This window comes from Chiloscyllium punctatum, chromosome 42 (assembly GCF_047496795.1).
Source record: "Chiloscyllium punctatum isolate Juve2018m chromosome 42, sChiPun1.3, whole genome shotgun sequence".
In the NCBI taxonomy this organism is placed as follows: Eukaryota; Metazoa; Chordata; class Chondrichthyes; order Orectolobiformes; family Hemiscylliidae; genus Chiloscyllium; species Chiloscyllium punctatum.
The window spans coordinates 42,404,738-42,426,454 of NC_092780.1; the positions used below are offsets into that span (position 1 = coordinate 42,404,738).

At 42.9% G+C, this 21,717-nt stretch overlaps 1 protein-coding gene across 1 annotated transcript in view; it reads right to left on the reverse strand.

Annotated features, from left to right (window-relative positions):
- LOC140465534 (vasoactive intestinal polypeptide receptor-like) overlaps positions 1–21,717 on the reverse strand; it is a 137,401-nt gene that overhangs the window by 62,280 nt on the left and 53,404 nt on the right. The window lies entirely within an intron of this gene.

Consider the following 21,717-nt stretch of genomic DNA (forward strand, 5'->3'; position numbering starts at 1 on the left):
TGGGACAACACTACCATTATAGGGCAAGCCAAACAGAGAACAGCCAGGGAATTCCTAGAGGCATGGCACTCATCCACAGACTCTATCAACAAACACATCGACCTGGCCCCAATATACTGGCCACTACAGCGGACAGCTGGAACTGACAACCGGAAGCGGCAGAGACAGGCCACTATAAATGCCAGAGGAAACAGCACAGAAGCGCTTCACAGGAGGCTCCCAAGCACTGAGGATGTCACCTAGACAGGGGACAAAATGTTTGCAAGACAAATTCCCAGCTCGGTGAAGAGAACCACAACAACGAGCACCCGAGCTACAAATCTTCTCCCAAACTTTGAATTACCATAATCATTAGATCAACTCACATTAGAAGCCTAAGGTAGTTCGACATGGGAAAGTTTACCACAGCGATCAACTTGTTTGTTCTGTCACTATGGTTAATAGATGAATTCTTGGCAGTAGCCAAGAAACATCCATGAACCTTCTGATTGTCATCCTGAAATACCAACTCTATTTCTCTCTCCAAACTGCTGCCTGGGCTGTTGGAATGTTTCCAACAATTTCTTGTTTTATTATAGACACTCAGCAGGAGTTTGCTTTGGTGTTAATGAATGTTTGTCAGCTTAGGCCTGGGGTAGTCATCCGAGAACACTGACTAAGTGATAAACAGAAGAGACTCTCCATTTCAATGGGATGCCAGTAAAAGTAAACATCAAGAAAAATCCTGCAGACGCTGCAAATCTGAAGTAAAAACAGAAAATGTTAGAAATGCAGAGCTAGTCAGGCAACAAGTAATGGAGCGAGATGATGTTAATGTTTCATGACCATCAGAGCGAAGGGGTATGGTGAGAAAGAAGCAATATGGCTTTGAGATAGGGGGGTCAGCCATGATTCTAATGAATGGTGGAGCAGGCTTTAAGGGCTAAGTGGTCTACTACTGCTCCTATTTTCTCTGATGGTGACTCAACATTCTGCTCTTTATAGAAGTTGCTGGATCCATTGTAAACGTCTTGTTTCATTTCAGTTAGAGAGATGACTGAACGTTGTACTTTGCTATGTTACTAACATTGGAATGAAGGATCAAGCAGGGTGAAAGAGTAAAAGGAAAGACCAGGAAACATGCTCAGAAAGGTCATATTCAAACTGAATACTAAAATAAAGCTGAACATTGAGAAGTATGAAGGAGGTAAGCAATTAACTTTCATGGGATGAATGACGGGCCTGGACAATGGCTTGGACACTTACTTGTGCTGCATTTTGGAATAAAATGTTAAACCCAAGAGTCTTTCACAGGTTGATGTTAAAAATTCCATGTCACTCTTCCCAGAAAAGCAGGCGAGGTGTTTTGGTGCCATTGCCAACATTTATTTCCTAGCCAAAATGCTAAAAATGTCAAAATTATCTGGTCGTTTACTTTACAGCTATGTTTGAGATCTTTCTTTGTGGAAATTAGTTGCTAGTTCCCCACGTTACGAATGGTTACTGCAGTTGAAAAGTATTTAAATGACTGTACAGTACTTTGTGATATCCAAAGCTGTAAACAGGTGCTACATAAATGCAAGTCCTTCTCTCTACACTGAAATCCAAGTTTCAACAAACCAAGGAGGTAAAACATAATGACATGACATGCAGTTCAGTTCAATTATTGGTCTTCATTTTATTAAATGTATAGAAATTAATGAGAGACCTTGAAAACAGTCAAGTAGAAGAATTGAATCACTTTTATGCAATGAAATAAAATTTCATACTTTCATCTCTTAACAAAATTGTGTGATTATAGTGTTTACACAGAAGCTGTCTGCGGGTTGAAAAAGTGTCTTTTGAAATGTACACTGAAGAAACTCTGCAGATCAGGTCTCATCTGTAGAGAGAAAGGTCACAACCTTTCACTAGAATGTTTGATAGAGAGAAATATCCATAAGCCAAGTTGGAGTCAAGAGCTGAAAACCTGAAGTCGCTAATTCTGAAGCAACAATGACCACTACAGAGCCCTGACCAAGTTATGATAGTTGTACACCTGCTCTCACAGTTCTCCCTCACATAACATGACAATTTTAAAACCTCAAGATGGGGTCACAGAAGAAGAATATTTTGCGAAGCCCTGCACTAAACATTGGAGTTGGTGAGAAACAAGATAGCCCTGGAACTATACACCTTGGGTACCAGTTCTATGCAATCTGATAAGACCACGACACAGCTCCTTATGTCCAATCTCAGTAGCTACGTTGAAAGTAAAGGTATAGCTAACAATTAACTTCATGTCTCCCCCAAAGCTTACACCTTCCGCCAAATTGTTAAACTCATTAACCACTTAAAGTTTTGATCCAACTCATGTCTCTAGGTATCTTGCCCCTGAGGTGACAATCTCCAATGGTGTCTCGGCTCTCCTGGTGGATGTGGCATTATCGTTGGCTGTTAATCCAAAGATGCGTGTAATGTTCCGGGGACGCATGTTTGAATCCTGCCATGGCAGATTGTGAAATTTGAGTTTGATTAAAAATCTGAAATTAAAAGTCTAATGAGGACCATGAAACTATTGTCAATTGTCAGAAAAAAAATCTGATTTATTAATGTCCTTTAGGGACGGAAACTGTCATCCTTACCTAGTCTGGACTATACGTGACTCCAGCTGAAAATGTGTTGCTGGAAAAGCGTAGCAGGTCAGGCAGCATCCAAGGAACAGGAGAATCGACATTTCGGGCATAAGCCCTTCTTCAGGAATGAGGAAAGTGTGTCCAGCAGACTAAGATAAAAGGTAGGGAGGAGGGACTTGGGGGAAGGGCATTGGAAATGCGATAGGTGGAAGGAGGTCAAGGTGAGGGTGATAGGCCGGAGTGGGGTGGGGCGGAGAGGTCAGGAAGAAGATTGCAGGTTAGGAAGGCGGTGCTGAGTTCGAGGGATTTGACTGAGACAAGGTGGGGGGAGGGGAAATGAGGAAACTGGAGAAATCTGAGTTCGTCCCTTGTGGTTGGAGGGTTCCTAGGCGGAAGATGAGGCGCTCTTCCTCCAACCATTGTGTTGCCATGGTCTTGCGATGGAGGAGTCCAAGGACCTGCATGTTATTGGTGGAGTGGGAGGGGGAGTTGAAGTGTTGAGCCACGGGGTGGTTGGGTTGGTTGGTCCGGGTGTCCCAGAGGTGTTCTCTGAAACGTTCCACAAGTAGGCGGCCTGTCTCCCCAATACAGAGGAGGCCACATCGGGTGCAGCAGATGCAATAAATGATGTGTGTGGAGGTGCAGGTGAATTTGTGGTGGATATGGAAGTATCCCTTGGGGCCTTGGAGGGAAGTAAGGGGGGAGGTGTGGGCGCAAGTTTTGCATTTCTTGCGATTGCAGGGGAAGGTGCCGGGAGTGGAGGTTGGGTTGGTGGGGGGTGTGGACCTGACGAGGGAGTCACGGAGGGAGTGGTCTTTTCGGAAGTCACTGCAGTCCTCACTTTCTCCTCCTATATGTGACTCCAGACCAACAGCAATGTGATTGATTCTTAACTGCTCTCTGATATGGACAATAAATGCTGGCCTCAGCCAGTGAACAAATTCAAAAATATAAAGCAATTGTAGGATGTGCATGTTTCTTTTTCATTTCCTTAGAAGTTGAGCCCTAGTGAATGCATTGGCATCTTCTCATGACGGTTCATTCCTGCCCTGTACCATCCTACCTTGTACCATCCTGCCCTGTACCATCTGGAGTGAAGAACTGATTTGTCTCACAGCTTTGAGGATGCAAATCACCACTAACCCTTAAACAGGAAGATCACAAATTAAAATTTGTGTTCCCCTGTTTAAGCAATGTGCTTAAAATTTAAAACATCTGCTTGAAAAAATGAAGTTCTCTTAGATGCACTGAAGAACTTCACAGCTGTGCTGTCCGAGATTACTGAGAATCATTACACACCATCTCCATGGACATACCAGACTGATATAAAGAGGAATGAAAAGGATTCTGGTATCAAGGAGTACTTCCCTTCCACTGCTATGGTAAGAATATCTACATTTACATCAGCTCAAAGTTTGCTCCATTCCAGATATTAATATCGTGGGAATGTCATTCGTAAGTAGGAATACACCATAATCCACAATCGAATGAACTTGAAGTTTCAAGAGACTTAGATCCTCTTTGATACCTGCACCAAGATTGGGATCTATAGGAATATCCTGCATATTATCCAGATCTATAAACTTGCCTGAACATAATTATAGGGTCGTAAAGATTTACACACAGAGACAGGCCCTTTTGTCCAAATTGGTCCATGCTGACCAAAATGTCCATTCACGCTAACCCCATTTACCTGCATTTAGCCCATATCCTTCTAAACCTTTCCTATCCATGTATTTGTCCAAATGACTTTTAAATGTTGTTAATGTACCTACATCAACCACTTCCACTGGCAGCATACATCCCATTTGCACACACCCTCTGTGTAAACAAGTTGCCCATCAGGTTCACTTTTAATCCTTCCCCACTCACCTTGAACTGATGCCCTCTAGTCTTTGATTCCCCAACACCAGGAAAAGGACTGAGTGCATTCACCCCATCCATGCCTCTCATTACCTTATACAGTTCTGTAAGATTAACTCTCAGTCTCCTATGCTCTGACGAAAAAGTCCTAGCTTGTTCAAACTCTCTTGATAACTCAGACCATTGTGTTCTGGAAACACCCTTGCAAATTTCTTCTGCACTCTTTCCAGTTTAATAACATCCTTCCAAAGCAAGGGGACCAAAACTGAACATGATACTCCAAGTGTAGCCTCACCAGTGTCCTGCACAACTGCAACATAACTTCTCAACTTCTATACTCAATGCCCTGACTGATGAAGGCTAGTGTGCCAAAAGTCTTCTTCACTACATTATCTACCTGTCATGATTTGGAGATGCCTGTTGGACTATAACCTGGTGTTGTGTGATTTTTAACTGTCTACCTGTGACTACTTTTAGAGAACCGTGCACCTGAACTCCAAGGTCCGTCTCTTCCATTACACTCCTTAAAGCCTTACCATTCACCACTAAACTCCGACCTTGATTTGACTTTTCAAAATGCAAGGCCTCACATTTCTTTTGCCAATTCATGGCCCACTTCCCCAGCTGATAAAGGTCCTGCTACAATTTCTGAGAACCTTCCTTACTGTCCACGATACCACGTATTTTAGTGTCATCTTCAAACTTACTAATCATGCCTTGTACATTTTCATCCAAGTTAAAAATCACACAACATCTATTGAAACACAGCTCCCAAAGCTAATACTTCCAAATAAACCTGTTAGACTATAACCTGGTGTTATGTGATTTTTAACTTTGTCCACCTCAGTCCAACATATCATGATTCTCATCCAAATCATTGATAATGATAACACACAGCAATGGGCACAGCACCAACCCCTGAAGCACTCCACAAGTCACGGGCCTCCAGTCGGACAAGCATCCTTCCACTATTACCCTCTGCTGCATACCATTAAGCCAATTGTATATCCAATTTGCCAGCTCCCCGGATAGCATGCGATTTAACCTTCCAGGTTAATGTGGACCTTAATGTAATCCATTTAGACTACTCTACCATCCTGCCCTTATCAACCTTCTTGGTCACTTCATCAAAGAACTTGGGGCAGCACGGTGGCTCAGTGGACCCAGGTTCAATTCCAGCCTCGGGTGACTGTGTGGTGTTTGCACATTCTCCCTGTGTCTGCATGGGTTTCCATCAGGTGCTCTGGTTTCCTCCCACAGTCCAAAGATGTGCAGGTTAGGTGAATTGGCCATGCTAAATTGCCTATAGTGTTAGGTGCATTAGTTGGAGGGAAATGGGTCTGGGTGGGTTACTCTTCGGAGGGTCGGTGTGGACTTGTTGGGCCGAAGGGCCTGTTTCCATATTGTAGGGAATCTAATCTAAACTCTAACACATTTTTAAGGCATAATCTCATGCTAACTATTCCTAATCAATCTCTGTCTTTCCAAATGCATGTGTATCTTATCGCTCAGAATCTTCTCAAGTAAATTACCTACTACAGATATTAAGCTTAATGGTCTATAGTTCCCAGGTTTCTTTTTGCATGCGTTCTTGAATAAGGGCACATTTGCTCCATTCTTCTGGGACCTCACCTGTGGCTAACGATGATGCAAATACATCAGCCGGGGCCCCCACAATTTCTTCTCTGGCCTCTTGCAGTGTTCTTGGATATATCTGGTCAGGACCAGGAGATTTATCCACCTTCATACATTCTAATACACCCAACACCCGCCTCTATGTGATATTGTCTGTCACCAAAATATCACCACTAACTTACCCAAGTTCCCAAGTCTTCATGTCTTTCTCCACAGTAAACACAGAGGAGATTTATTCATTGGGGACCTTGCCCATCTCCTGTGGTTCCACACATACATGTCTACTTTGGTCCTTGAGAGGTCCTATACTCTCTTTAGGTATTCTTTATCCTTTAATGTACCTAAAGAACCTCTTTGGATTCAGCCTAATTTTCTCAGCCAAGGTTATCTTGTGCCCCCTTTGATTTCCTTCTTCAGTACACTCCTGTACCTCCAGGGATTCCCTAGATTACAGGTGGCTGTACCTGAGTCATGCTTCATTTTTTTCTGTTCAAAGTCTCAATATCTCTTGTCATCCAGGGTTCCCTACTCCTGCCCAACTTGCCCTTCACCCTCACAGGAACATATAGACATTGAACTCTAGCTACCTCACTTTTAAAGGCCTCCTGCTTACTAGAGATCCCTTTGCCTGTAAGCAAACTACTCCAGTCAGCCCCGACAAGCTCCTGTCTAATACCATCAGAATTTGCTTTGCCCTAATTTAGAACTTAATCATTTCACATTTTTTCTACAATGGGCTAATTTGTAGGAAGAAATGCTATTTGATATGAATAACAGAAACTAATGGATTTTTATACTTCAATTCCTGGAAATTTCCATTTAATAAAGTACCATATCAAAAAATATTGTAGAAAATAAAGTCACATGGGGGCCACATATTAGCATGGATGGAAGATTTATTGACTAGCAGAAAACAGAAAGAAGGCATAAGTAGTCTCTTTCTGGTTAGAAAATGTAATGAGTGATGTGTCATGGGGATCAGTGCTGAGGCTTCAACCTTTTACAAACTGTACAAATGTTTTGGATGAATGATCTGAAGTATGGTTGCAAATATTGCTGATGAAATAAAGATAGGTAGAAAAGTAAGTTGTGAAGAGAACATAAAGAGACTACATAGAGATATAGAGATGGTTAACTGAATGGGCGAAGATCTGGCAAATGTGGGAAAATATGAATTGTTCATTTTATCTAAATGGTGAGAGATTGTTGAGCTTTGAGATGCAGAGGGATCACAGTGTTCTCATGCATTAATCACAAAACATCAGCATGCAGGTACAGCAAGTAACCTGGCAAAGTAAAAGCTAACTTTATTATGGAATTGAATACAGTGTTGCTTCAGTTATAGAATGCATTGGTAAGGCCAATCTGAAAAACTAGGTATATTATTGGTCTCCAAATTTAAGGAAGGATGTAAGTGTGTTGGAGGAAGTTCAGAGAAGGTTTACTAGACTGATATCTGGATTGGCCAGGGTGTCTTCTGAAGAGAAGTTGTAAGGTTAGGTTTGTAGCTATTGCCAGTTATAAAAGTAACTGGCAACTTGATTGAAACAACAAAATTCCATGAGTTCTTGACAGGATGTTTCATCTTTGGGAGAATTTAAAATTAGTATTCACCAACATAATTCAGAGATAAGTCTCTCATAAGGCAGAGAGTTGGAATAAGGAGGGCATTTTCATAGTGGCAACCTGTAACTTTATTATGGAATTGAATACAGATGTGCCACAGGAATCACTGCTGGGGCCACTATTATTAACAATAAATATTAACGACTTTGATGAGGGAAGTGAATATATCATCCCTAAGTTTGCAGACAACACAAAAAGTAAGTGGGAGGGCAGGTATTGGGGATGATACAAGAAGTTTGGAGGGATATGGGCTGGGTGCTGGCAGGTGGGACTAGATTGGGTTGGGATATCTGGTTGGCATGGATGAGTTGGACCAAAGGGTCTGTTACTGTGCTGTAATCTCTGTGACTCTAAGTCTACATATGGAGACAGGTTAAGTGAATGGGCAAAATCTTGGCAATTAGTGGGATTGATGGAATATTGTGAGAAAACGAGAGATCGTGCACTTTGTCAGTGTCAGGAGGAATTGAAGAACTGAATATTATTTCAATGGAGAAAGACTGCAGAAAGCTACAGAACAGAGATTTGGGAATCCCCATGCATGGATCACAAAAGCGAGCATCCAAGTTCAGTAGGTAATAGGGAAGGCAAATGTGGCTTTTAGTTGAAAGGGAATGAAATGTAACAATAGGGAGGTTTTCTAAATCAATACTTGTATTTCCATAGGAATACTGTGAACAGTTTGGGTCCATTTATCAAAGGAAAGATATACTGGCATTAGAGGCAATACAGAGAAGCTTACGAGGCTGATCCTGAGCATGAAGAGATTTCCTTATGAGAAGTTGAATTGGTTAGGCCGATACTCACTGGACTTTCGACTTATTTAAATATATAAGGTTCTTAGGGCGTTTGATAAGTAGAAGTGCAGAAGTTATAGAACATAGAACATAGAACAATACAGCGCAGTACAGGCCCTTCGGCCCTCGATGTTGCGCCGATCAAAGCCCACCTAACCTACACTAACCCACTATCCTCCATATACCTATCCAATGCCCGCTTAAATACCCATAAAGAGGGAGAGTCCACTACTGCTACTGGCAGGGCATTCCATGATCCTACGACTCGCTGAGTGAAGAACCTACCCCTAACATCAGTCCTATATCTACCCCCCCTTAATTTAAAGCTATGCCCCCTTGTAATAGCTGACTCCATACGTGGAAAAAGGTTCTCACTGTCAACCCTATCTAACCCCCTAATCATCTTGTACACCTCTATCAAATCACCCCTAAACCTTCTTTTCTCCAAAGAAAACAACCCCAAGTGCCTCAGCCTTTCCTCATAGGATCTTCCTACCATACCAGGCAACATCCTGGTAAACTTCCTCTGCACCCGTTCCAGTGCCTCCACATCCTTCCTATAGTATGGCGACCAAAACTGCACACAATATTCCAGATGCGGCCGCACCAGAGTCTTATACAACTGCAGCATGACCTCAGGACTCCGGAACTCTATTCCTCTACCAATAAAAGCCAGTACGCTATAAGCCTTCTTCACTGCACTATTTACCTGGGTGGCAACTTTCAGAGATCTGTGTACATGGACACCAAGATCCCTCTGCTCTTCCACACTACCAAGTAGTCTACCATTAGCCCAGTAATCCATCTTTTTATTACTCTTACCAAAGTGAATCACTTCACACTTAGCTACATTGAACTCCATTTGCCACCTTTCTGCCCAGCTCTGCAGCTTCTCTATATCCCGCTGTAACCTGCCATATCCTTCCTCACTGTCTACAACTCCTCCGACTTTCGTATCATCCGCAAACTTGCTCACCCAACCTTCTAACCCTTCCTCCAGGTCATTTATAAAAATGACAAACAGCAATGGTCCCAAAACAGATCCTTGCGGAACACCACTAGTGACAGCACTCCAATCAACTTTGCCATCAACTACTACCCTCTGTCTTCTTCCAGAGAGCCAATTCCTAATCCAAACCTCCAACTCACCCTCAATGCCATATCTCTGTATTTTCTGCAGTAGCCTACCATGGGGGACCTTATCAAACGCCTTACTAAAATCCATATATACCACATCTACCGCTTTCCCCTCATCTACCTCCTTCGTCACCTTCTCAAAGAATTCAATAAGGTTTGTGAGGCACGACCTGCCCTTCACAAAACCATGCTGACTATCCTTGATCACATCATTCTTATCCAGATGTGCATAAATCCTATCCCTTACAATCCTGTCCCTTACAAGTTGTTTCTCCTTGCGGGACAGTCTTGTACCACAGGACATAATCTCAGAGGGTACTGAATCCATGGAATTCTTTATTGTAGAGGTTGGGTCATTAAGTATATCCAAAGCTGAGATAGACCTTAATGCAGTCTTTGACATTAAGCCTATCAGAACCATTGCTATACACAACACTAGTGAGCTGTGTTGAGTTGGAAGCATTTAGCACCAGGAAGGAATGGTAACATTTAAATGCTATGCTGCCATAGTCTAAGGGGAACTGTGGACATGCAGGAGACCTGTAAGCAAAGGAGCTGGAGAAAGAAGGCCCAAATACAGATATAAAGAGAAAATAAATAGAGACTGAAAGAGAAACATGTTCAGAGAATCAATTCCAGAAAAGGTTTAATTTTTCTTTTCAGCAGATAAAGACAGGTGCTCTTGGAAGTAATGTGCAAAGACACAAAAGAATTGGCCGAGCCGTGAACTGGTGTCTATTGATTGGTCATTTGAAGGGGTACTCTGCAATCCACCAGGAGTGACCTGAACTGGAGGAGAGAGGAATCACAGAACTGCTTCTCACTGTAAGTGAATAATTAGAGCTGATAAATTGAAAGGCGAAATCTATTACTATATAGGACTCCTGATCTACCTGTAGGAATAAAGAACATCACATCATAGAACTGTGCAGCTACATTATGCCACATTTTGAGAATTGTGGTGGATGTGCTTGTGGTTGTTTCTACTGTATCTTTCTTGTATCAATTATTTATTTAGCTTTCTATACAATGTATCATTTGTACATTTACATTTGTTCTGGTTCACATTTCAGTAAAAATTATAACAAATGGTATTTTCCGTATACATTTGTTCATTTAGAAATCATTCATTAAATTCAGTGTTTTTGACTTAATGTAAATTGTAATGTGGATTGAAATTGTCATCTTGACAACTAAGCATTCCCTAAAAGTGTATTTTTCTGTGGCTAGTTTTCCTTGTAATATCAAGGAGTCATTTGCAGTGGATCTCTCCTCTGTCTCTCTAAATGTACTTTATAACACACAAGATAATATTGACATCACTCAAATAAGCCTTGTCTCTTCTTAGACTGTAAGTTCAGTAATGGGCTATCGGTAATAATCTTTAATTCTTTGCTTAAAATTCATAAACTGGTGTTATGAACAATTGGGGAATATTTATTACCTTGCATTTGATGAAATTGTAAACCTGCTTGGAGCTTGTTTTCTGAAGTGGAACTTCTCACAACAAGAAATGTGTTTGTGTTTGCAGAATAGTTCATGATCTCTGGGAATTTCTGGAGGAGAATAGGTGTAAAGAGAGCATTCTCTGATTGCTCAGATGTGACAAGTGCTTTTCAAACCTTTCAGCATTAATTGATTTGGATAAAGGAATAGAAGTTTGCAGAATGTAAATTTTCTGAGCCCTTGAGTTAGAAGGGGAAGTTATATGCGAGAAAATAATTACAAAAGGTCATTGATAGACTTAATGAATGGGCAAAAATACAGAAAATGGAATTCAATTTGGCTCCATGTTGGGTTACTTTAGATCCCTGATAGACTGAAATATTTTATAAATGGTGAGAAACCAGAAGCTGTAGAAGAGTAAAAAGATTTGCGATTTCAGTTACATTCATCAGTTAATACATTAAAAAGACTAATGGTATAGAAACATGCTACACTGAAGGTGTTAATTCAGCCCATTATTGTTCTAGTAGTGCTTTCAAAAGTCAGGTGACACCAGGTTGTAGTCTAACAGCCTTATTTGAAATCACAAGCTTTCAGAGTGCTGCTCCTTCGTCAGATAAAGTGGAAGGAAGCATACAGGTGCAGAATTTTTATGCAGAGAAATAATAGTAAAATAATCCAGGTGTTAGACTTGGAATTAGGTGAGCACTTTGGTGATAGTGATCACAATTCTGTTATGTTTACTTTAGTGATAGAAAGGGATAGGTGTATACCACTGGGCAAGAGTTACAGCTGGTGGAAAGGCAATTACAATGTGATTAGGAAAGATTTAGGAAGCATAGGATGGGGAAGGAAACTGCAGGGGAAGGGCACATTAGAAATGTGGAGCTTATTCAAGGAAAAGCTCCTGAGTGTCCTAGATAAGTATCTACCTGTCAGGCAGGGAGAAAGCTGTAGAGTGCAGGAGCCGTGGTTTATGAAGGAAGTGGAATCTCTGGTCAAGAGGAAGAAGAAGGCTTATGTTAGGATGAGATGTGAAGGCTCAGTTAGGGCACTTGAGGGTTACAAGGTAGCCAGGAAAGATCTAAAGAGAGAGCTCAGAAGAGCCAGGAGGAGACATGAAAAGTTGTTGGCGGATAGGATCGGGTAAACCCTAAGGCTTTCTATAGGTATTTAAGGAATAAAAGAATGATGAGAATAAGATCAGGGCCAATCAAGGATAGTAGTGGGAAGTTGTTTGTGGAGTCAGAGGAGATAGGGGAAACATTAAATGAATATTTTTCGACAGTATTCACTCTAGAAAACGACAATGTTGTCGAGGACAATACTGAGATACGGGCTAATAGACTAGGTGGGATTGAGGTTCACAAGGAAGAAGTATTAGAAATCCTGCAGAGTGTGAAAATAGATAAATTCCCTGGGTCAGATGGAATTTATCCTAGGATCCTCTGGGAAGCCAGGAGGAGTTTGCCGAGCCTTTGGCATTGATCTTTAAATCGTCATTGTCTACAGGAATAGTGCCAGAAGACTGGAGGATAGCAAATGTGGTTCCCCTGTTCAAGAAGGGGAGTAGAGACAACCCTGGTAATTATAGACCAGTGAGCCTTACTTCAGTTGTTGGTAAAGTGTTGGAAAAGGTTATAAGAGATAGGATTTATAATCATCTGGAAAAGAATAATTTGATTAGGGATAGTCAGCACGGTTTTGTGAAAGGTAGGTCGTGCCTCACAAACCTTATTACGTTTTTCGAGAAGGTGACCAAACAGGTAGATGAAAATAAACTGGTTGATGTGGTGTATATGGATTTCAGCAAGGCATTCGATAAGGTTCCCCACAGTAGTGTTATTGTACAAAATGCGGAAGAATGGGATTGTGGGAGATATAGCAGTTTGGATCAGTAATTGGCTTGTTGAAAGAAGACGGGAAATGTTCATCTTGGAGTCCAGTTACTAGTGGTGTACCGCAAGGGTCGGTGTTGGGTCCACTGCTGTTTGTCATTTTTATAAACGACCTGGATAAGAGCGTAGAAGGGTGGGTTAGTAAATTTGCAGACAACATTACGGTCGGTGGAGTTGTGGATAGTGACAAAGGATGTTGTAGATTACAGAGAGACATGGATAAGCTGCAGAGCTGGGCTGAGAGGTGGCAAATGGAATTTAATGCGGACAAATGTGAGGTGATTCACTTTGGTCAAAGTAACCGGAAAGCAAAGTACTGAGAGATTCCCACCCCTGCCCTCCTCTCATTTATCTCTCCACCCTTCAGGCTCTCTGCCTGTATTCCTGATGAAGGGCTTTTGCCTGAAATGTCGATTTTACTGCTCCTCGGATACTGCCTGAACTGCTGTGCTTTTCTAGCACCACTCTAATCTAGACTCCGGTTTCCAGCATCTGTAGTCATTGTTTTTAGCTAGGTGTTTTGAGGGGGTCTGGCCTTGTCCATAACAATATCTTATCCCTGAGAATCTTCTCAAGTAACTTTTCTACAACAGATGTGAGGCTTAACTGTCTATAATTCCCAGGCTTTTCTTTGCAGCCCTTCTTGAATAAGAGCACAACATTCACTCCCCTTCAGTCTTCAGAACCTTATCCATGGCTAACAATGATGCAAAGATATTAGCCAGGGCCCTCGCAATTTCTTCTCCAGCCTCTTGCAATGTTCTTGTATATATCTGGTCAGGACCAGGAGATTTATCCACCTTCATACATTCTCCTAATATGTCCAATACCTCCTCTACTGTGATATGGACTGTCCCCAAGATATTACCACTGATTTGCCCAAGTTCCCAAGTCTTCACATCTTTCTCCATGACAGACGCAGAGGAGAAATATTCATTGCGGACCTCACCCATCACTGCAGTTCTACACATACATGTCAACTTCAGTCCTCAGGGGTTCTAATCTGTCTCTAGTTATTCTTTTTCCTTTAATATACTTAAAGAACCTCTTTACATTCATCCTAATCATCTCAGCAAAGGTTTTCTCGTGCCCCCTTTTTACCTTCCTGATTTACTTTTTTAGTAAACTCCCGCATACCTCCAGGGATTCCCTTGATACCTAAGCCATACCTCCTTTTTTTTGGTCAAAGAAGCAATATCTCTTGTGATCCAGGGTTCCCTCTTCCTATCAACCTTGCCTTTCACTCTCAGAAGAACATATAGATCTTGAACTCTAGATATCTCACTTTTGACGGCCTCTCAACTGCTGGAGGTCCCTTTTGCCTGCAAACAAACTACTCCAATCAACCCCTGCAAGATCCTGTCTAATTCCATCAAAATTCACCTTGCCCCAATTTAGAACTTGAACCTGTGAGCCAGTTTTGTCCCTCTCCATAACTACTTTAAAATTAATAGAGCTATGGTCACTGTCAACTCGGTCACCTCTCCTGCCCTAGTTCCCAAGATTAGGTCAAGTTTTGCCCCTTCCTAAGTAGGACCATCTTTATACTGCTTGAGGAAACTTTCCTGAATGCACTGAACAAGTTCCACCACATCTCAGCAGGTAACACTTTGGCAGTCCCAGTCTATGCTGAGAAAAATTTAAATCCCCTACTGTGACTGGGAAAGCTATAGCTCGAGTACGTTAGACGGGTCGGTGTTTGTCTAATGTTTGCAGGAGGGTTTCCTGACACAATATGTAGACAGGCCAATAAGAGGTGAGGATTTGGTTCTGGGGAACGAACAAGGCCAGGTGTTAGAATCGGAGGTAGGTGAGCACTTTGGGGACAGTGACCACAATTCGTTGACTTTTACTCTCGTGATGGAGAGGGATAAGTGTGCACTGCAGGGCAAGAGTTATAGCTGGGGGCAGGGAAATTATGATGCGGTGAGGCACGACTTAGGATGCGTGGCTTGGAAAAGTAGGCTTCAAGGCAAGGGCGCAGTCGATATGTGGAGCTTGTTCAAAGACCAACTATTGAGTGTCCTTGATAAGTATGTACCTGTCAGGCAGGGAGGAAAGGGCCGTGTGAGGAGGCTGTGGTTTAATAAGGAATTGGAATCCCTTGTTAAAGGGGAGAGAGCGGCCTATGTAAAGATGAGGCATGAAGGTTCAATTGGGGTGATTGAGAGTTATAAGGTAGCCAGGAAGGATCTGAAGAGAGAGCTAAGTGCAGCAAGGAGGGGACATGATAAGTCCTTAGTTGGTAGGATTAGGGAAAACCCAAAGGCTTTCTATAGGTATGTCAGGAATAAAAGAATGACTAGGGTAGGAATAGGTCCAGTCAAGGATAGTCGTGGGAAGTTGCGTGTGGAGGCTGAAGAGATTGGGGAGACACTGAATGAATGCTTTTTGTCAGTATTCACTCAGGAACAGGACATTGTTACCGATGTGAATACTGAGTCACAATTAATTAGAATGGATGACGAGGCGTTGGAAATTCTGGAAAGGGTGAAAATAGATAAGTCCCCTGGGCCTGATAGCATTTATCCTAGGATTCTCTGGGAAGCAAAGGAGGAGATTGCAGAGCCATTGGCCTTGATTTTTATGTCCTCGTCTACAGGAATAGTGCCAGAAGACTGGAGGATAGCAAATCTGGTTCCCTTGTTTAAGAAGGGGAGTAGGGATAACCCGAGTAACTATAGGCCGGTGAGTCTCACTTCTGTTGTGGGCAAACTCTTAGAGGGAATTGTAAGGGATAGGATTTATGAACATCTGGATAGGAATAATGTGATCAAGGAGATTCAGCATGGTTTTGTGAAAGGCAGGTCGTGCCTCACAAACCTTATTGAATTCTTTGAGAAGGTGACTAAGGAGGTAGATGAGGGTAAAGCAGTAGATGTGGTCTATGTGGATTTTAGTAAGGCATTTGATAAGGTTCCCCATGGTAGGCTACTGCAAAAAATACGGAGATATGGCATTGAGGGTGCGTTGGAGGTTTGGATTAGGAATTGGCTCTCTGGAAGAAGACAGAGGGTAGTAGTTGATGGTAAAGGTTCATCTTGGAGTGCAGTTACTAGTGGTGTTCCGCAAGGATCTGTTTTGGGACCATTGCTGTTTGTCATTTTTATAAATGACCCGGAGGAGGGGCTAGAAGGTTGGGTGAACAAGTTTGCGGATGATACGAAAGTCGGTGGAGTTGTTGACAGTGAGGAAGAATGTGGCAGGTTACAGTGGGATATAGATAAGCTGCAGAGCTGGGCAGAAAGGTGGCAAATGGAGTTCAATGTAGGTAAGTGTGAAGTGATTCACTTTGGTAAGAGTAACAAGAAGATGGGGTACTGGACTAATGGTCGGATACCTGGTAGTGTGGAAGAGCAGAGGGATCTTGGTGTCCATGTACACAGATCTCTGAAAGTTGCCACCCAGGTAAATAGTGCGGTGAAGAAGGCATATGGCGTACTGGCTTTTATTGGTAGAGGAATTGAGTTCCAGAGTCCTGAGGTCATGTTGCAGTTGTATAAGACTCTGGTGCGGCCGCACCTGGAGTATTGTGTGCAGTTTTGGTTGCCATACTATAGGAAGGATGTGGAGGCACTGGAACGGGTGCAGAGGAGGTTGACCAGGATGTTGCCTGGTATGGTCGGAAGATCATATGAGGAAAGGCTGAGGCACTTGGGGCTGTTTTCATTGGAGAAAAGAAGGTTTAGGGGTGACTTGATAGAGGTGTACAAGATGATTAGGGGTTTAGATAGGGTTGACCATGAGAACCTTTTTCCACATATGGAGTCAGCTATACGAGGGGGCATAGCTTTAAATTAATGGGTGGTAGGTATAGGACAGATGTTAGGGGTAGATTCTTTACTCAGCGAGTCGTGAGTTCATGGAATGCCCTGCCAGTAGCAGTGGTGGACTCTCCCTCTTTATGGGCATTTAAACGGGCATTGGATAAGCATATGGAGGATAGTGGGCTAGTCTAGGTTAGGTGGGCTTGGATCAGTGCAACATCGAGGACAAAGGGCCTGTACTGCGCTGTATTTTTCTATGTTCTACATTCTATTCTATGTGACAAGCTATTGTTCCTGCAAATCCACGTTCCCTTATCAGCCCACTGCTCATCCTGTAGATGACAGTCGGCCATGGTCAGAGAAGAACACTGGTTTGATGTCGGTGGATCTGACCGAGAGCACTCGGGACACAAACAGGTAATCTATCTTTGAGCGGATAGACGCATCTGCAGAGGACAGGAACGACTTTACTCCTTACTCCAAGATGAGGGAAGGGGGGAACCACCAACGCCATGTCTAGGCTATAACTGCTCCTTGAGACAATCTGCTCTTCATTACAGGTGACTGTTTCCAGGCTGTAATTTATGCATCAAGGTGATGCCTCTCCCTCTCAACTGCCCTCTGTTGGATTCGCTTCATGCTGCTGATCATGGAGGCTGTTGTTCTTCAGTGCAGATGACTGCTTCTAGACTCCAATATATGCGCCAAAGTGATGCTTCTATCTCTCAGTCAGTGCACTGGAGTCTGCCATCATGATTTGTTCCCCAGGCTGTGTTGCCAGTTGAATGACTTCAATTAAAATCTCATCAAAAGCTCAAATAAGATCATCTACTCATCAGTGGTTAGCCCTGCTGCCTCACAGTACCAAGGACCTGGGTTCAATTCCAGCCTCGGACCACTGTCTGTGTGGAGTTTGCACATTCTCTGCCTGGGTTTCCTTGGGGAGCTCCGGTTTCCTCCCAGTCCAAAGGTGTGCAGGTTAGGTGGATTGGACTTGCTAAATTGTCCATATTGTCCAGGCTAGATAGACCATTGATGAAGAGCTTATGCTCAAAGCCTCGATTCTCCTGCTCCTCCGATGCTGCCTGTGTGCTGTGCTTTGCCAGTATCACACTCTTTGACTCTGATCTCCATTATCTGCAGTCCTCATTTTCTCCAAGGCTAAGTGGATTAGCCATGGGAAATACTGGGTTACTCCAGGAGAATAGGTCTGGTCGAGATGATCGTTGGAGGGGCAGTGTGGACAAATGGCATGCTTCTATACTGTAGATTAGATTAGATTACTTACAGTGAGGAAACAGGCCCTTCGGCCCAACAAGTCCACACCTACCCCCCAAAGCGAAACCCACCCATTTACCTAACATTATGGGCAATTTAGCATGGCCAATTCACCTGACCTGCACATCTTTGTGACTATAGGAGGAAACCGGAGCACCCGGAGGAAACCCACGCAGACACAGGAAGAACATGCAAACTCCACACAGTCAGTCGCCTGAGGCGGGAATTGAACCCAGGTCTCTGGCGCTGCGAGGCAGCAGTGCTAACCACTGTGCCACCGTGCCCCCACTGTAAGAATTCTACGAAAAAAAGATTCATTATCATTTGTGTCACCTGACAAACTTGGCTGGATCTCGATGTCTCAGCTTTTCCACTCCTTAAAAGGAGTGGAAAACATTTTTGTCAACTTGATATAGTCATAGGTTTCCATCCTGCTGACACCATGAAATGATTCTTTCACGCCACAATACTAATCCCAGTGGATTCTGCCTTCTTTGGAGTCTGTCCTAATAAATCTTCTACCAGCCCCCTCCTGACTGGTCATTCACTCTCTGATGCTTCTTTGACCTGCAATTCCATGACCTGGTTTGTTGACCAGTTGTAGGGAAGAAATAAATACGATAACCTTTAGAAATAAATACAATAAATACAAACATCTTTTGGAAAACAAAGTACTGGAAAATCTAATGCTGCTAATGACCCATAAGTCCCTTGGACCTGATGGGTTGCATCCTTGAATTTTAAAAGAAATAGCTTTGGAGAACATGGATGGTAATATTCCAAGGATCCTAAAATTCTGGAAAAGTCCCAAGTATTTGAAAACTGATATTTAAAAAGGGGAGTAGACAAAACAGGCCAATTAGTTTACCATCTGTAATTGGGAAAGTGTTAGAATTCATGATAAAGGTAAAGTTACTATAGCCCTGCTTTCCCATTTAAGGGATATGATTGGTGGTCACAATGCCTCAAGCAAGGGGAAAGGTTGGCAAAGACAATCCTTCATGGTAACCTCTGACAATGCAGGAAGTGAACTCATGCTGTTGGCATCACTTTATATTGTGAACTAGCTCTTCAGCCAACTCATTGGGGAGACTGGGCACCTCCTAACTCAGTGCTTTAGGGAACATCTCCGGGACACCCGCACCAATCAACCACACCGCCCCGTGGCCCAACATTTCAACTCCCCCTCCCACTCTGCCGAGGACATGGAGGTCCTGGGCCTTCTTCACTGCCGCTCCCTCACCACCAGATGCCTGGAGGAAGAACGCCTCATCTTCTGCCTCAGGACACTTCAACCCCAGGGCATCAATGTGGACTTCAACAGTTTCCTCATTTCCCCTTCCCCCACCTCACCCTAGTTCTAAACTTCCAGCTCAGCACTGTCCCCATGACTTGTCCGGACTTGTCCTACCTGCCTATCTCCTTTTCCACCTATTCACTCCACCCTCTCCTCCCTGACCTATCACCTTCATCCCCTCCCCCACTCACCCATTGTACTCTATGCTACTTTCTCCCCACCCCCACCCTCCTCTAGTTTATCTCTCCATGCTTCAGGCTCACTGCCTTTATTCCTGATGAAGGGCTTTTGCCCGAAACGTTGATTTCGAAGCTACTTGGATGCTGCCTGAACTGCTGTGCTCTTCCAGCACCACTAATCCAGAATGAGATAATCAACCCCTATTACAAGGAAGGCAATTGCAGGGTGTTTAAAACACATTCTATAATAAAGCTGAGTAAGCATTGCTTCATGAAGGGGAAGTCATTCTTGACAAATTTAGTAGAATTCTTTATGAGATAACAAGTAGGATAGTTAAATGAGAGGCCATGGATGTGGATTTCCAAAAGGCATGAATAAATGTTATTCATTAGCCTACTTAATAAAATACCTATGGTATTTTAGTACAGAGAGAGGATTAGCTAACTAACAGAAGACAGAGAGTTGGGAAATGGGTGACATTTTCAGGATGGCAACCTGTAACTAGTGGAATGCCACAGGGGTCAGTGTTAGGGCTACAACTGTTTACAGTATTTATTAGTGAATTGGATAAGGGAAGCGAATATAGAATCACCAAGTTTGTAGATGTCACAGAATCAGTTAGGAAGGCAAGTATGGGAGCTGACATCAACAATCTGCAGAGAAATATGGACTAGTTAGAAGGGTAGGCAAGAGCTTGGCAGATGGAATATAATGTGGGAAATTGACAGGTTATGCACTTTGGCAGGAAGAATACAGAAGCTTAGTATGATTTTAATGGAAAAGGACTGCACAAAGCTACCACACATAGACATTTGGGGTCATAGAATACACCATGGAAACAGACCTTTTGGTTTAACCTGTCCGTGCTGACCAACCATCCCAATCTGATGTAGTGCCAGTTGCCAGCATTTGGCTCATCTCCCTCTTAATCCTTCCTATTCAAAAACCCACACTCATGTCTTTTCAATGCAGTAGTTGTACCAACTTCCACCACTTCCTCTGGCAGCTCATTCCATACATTCACCACCCTATGTGAAAAGGTTCCCCTCAGGTCCTTTTTAAATATTTTCCTTCTCCCCTTAAACCTATGCCCTCTAGTTTTCGACTTGCCCATCCTTGAAAAAAGACCTTGGCTGTTCACCCTACGCATGCCTCTCATGATTTCACAAACATCTATAAAGTCATCCTTCAGCTTGCAATGCTCCAGGGAAAAAAAGACCCCAGCCTATTCAGCCTCTTCCTAAAACTCAAGCCCTCCAGTTCCAGCAACATCCTTGTAAATCTTTTCTGCATCCTGTCAAGTTTAACAATATCCTTCCAAAAGAAGGGAAACCAGTATTGTATAGCCATAACATAACGCCCCAACTCCTACATTCAATGTTCTGACCAATGAAGGCAGACATATCAAACACCTTCTTAACCACCCTGTCTACTTGTGATGCAACCTTCAAGGAACTATGGACCTACACCAACACTCACCAGGATCCTATCGTTAATTGTATATGACCTGCCCTTGTTTGTCTTACCAAAATGCAACACTTCACGTTTATCTAAATTAAACTCCATCTACCACTCCTTGGTCCATTGGCCATTTGATCAAGGTACCAGAGTACTCTGAGATAATCTTCTTCACTGTCCACACCACCTATTTTGGTGTCATCTGCAAACTTATGAACTATGCTTCCTATATTCACATCCAAATTGTTTATATAATTGACAAAAAGCTGTGGACCCAGCACCGATCTTTGTGGCACACCACTGGTCACAAACCTCTTGTTTGAAAAGTAACCCTTCACTACCACCCTCTGCCTCATAGCTTGAGGTCAATTTTATTTCCAAATGGCGAGCTTCCGGTGGATCCCATGTGATGTAGCTTTACTAACTAGTCTACCATGTGGAACCTTGTCAAATGCATATCTCATAAATAAATTGTAAAATGCAATCATATGAGCTCAGAAGGCAAAAGGGAAGGCAAATGGAGTGTTGGCCTTCATTTCAAAGGGAATGGAATCCACGAATAAATATGCATTAAAACACATAGAATACTGTGAATATATTTCGTAACCTAGATTAGATTCTCTACAGGGTGGAAACAGGCCCTTTTGGTCCAACAAGTCTACACCACCCCTCCGAAGAGGAACCCACTCCCCTACCCTATTTTTACCCCCCGACTAACGCACTTTACACTGTGAGCAATTT